This window comes from Pteropus medius, unplaced genomic scaffold, assembly GCF_902729225.1.
Source record: "Pteropus medius unplaced genomic scaffold, Ma_sr-lr_union100, whole genome shotgun sequence".
Classification (NCBI taxonomy): Eukaryota; Metazoa; Chordata; class Mammalia; order Chiroptera; family Pteropodidae; genus Pteropus; species Pteropus medius.
This window is the reverse complement of record NW_024352647.1, coordinates 37305-38478: the sequence shown is the minus strand read 5'-3', so window position 1 is coordinate 38478 and position 1174 is coordinate 37305. Positions and strand designations below refer to the sequence as shown.

General features: G+C 32.9%; 1 pseudogene; it reads left to right on the top strand.

The window, feature by feature from the left end:
• The first annotated feature begins 970 nt into the window (after positions 1-970).
• On the top strand, positions 971-1089 carry LOC120589512 (uncharacterized; annotated as a pseudogene).
• The last annotated feature ends 85 nt before the right edge of the window (positions 1090-1174 follow it).

Here is a 1174-nt window from a genome sequence, read left to right as displayed (position 1 = left end):
TAAGACTGCATAATATTCCATAGTATGTATATACCACATTTTGTTCATCCATTCATCTGTAAATGATTATTTCCACATTTTAAGTTACTGTGAATAATAATACCACTTGTTAAAGACCCTGCTTTTAATTCTTTTGGATATATAGTAAGAGCTATTAATTTTTGTATTAAAGGCTGAAGAGAGATATTAACACGCCCCCCTCCCTTCTTGCAATTAAAACGACTGATTACTTTTGAGCAATGAAAATCAATTTTCATTGGTGGATCTAGATGTAAGTTATCAGCCTTAACCCATAGTAAATATAGGTGATATTCCCAAATTAATTCTTTTGTTCTGCGTCCTTTTGACATCGTGAAGATTTACTTTAACATGCCATGAACATTCACAATTTTGAGTCAGAAACTAAATCCCTACATGTCTGTATAAATAAAAGCTTTATTTGTTTACTTTTGGGGGGTCTAGTTTACTAGAATTTTAATTCTCTAAGGGCAGGAGGATAGTTTGTTTTGTTTTTCTCTGTATTTTTAGCACATACCAAGGACACAATATATATTTACTAAAATTAAATTCCTTCAGTCTCTAAGCACATTAGATGTACCATTTCAGAGCATAAATTTGTATATACAACTTTCACTATTACTTACATTGGATAATTCATTTCAGTAATGCTTTAATTGTGTTGCCTTTCCCCTAATATACTTTTAGTAATGCCCTTAATCCACCATCCATAGTTTAAGCAATTAAGTATAGTTTTATTCATTGATATTTCAGTCTCAGCTTTTTTGGTCAATTCTATGTTTTCTCTTCTTTTTCCTATATATAACACCAGTTTTAATTTAAAATTTATCACCATACATTTCAAGATGAACTAAAAAATTAACATGCATGTATGGTAGATGAAATACTACATTACACCAATATTATATAGTATGTGGTATAAAAGCCTCTTTAAAAATCCTGGGCTTGGTCTACGGTGGGCCATGCCACCATGAACAAGCCTGATCGCATCTGATCTCAGAAGCTAAGCAGGGTTGGGCCTGGTTAGTACTTGGATAGGAGACCACCTAGGAAGACCAGGTGCTGTAGGCCTAAAAAATAAGGAATTGTAAGCTGACAAGGTCCTTGCAATCTGTAAGGTCAACCAAGGATTGCCTCGCCTAAAATATAAATAAAT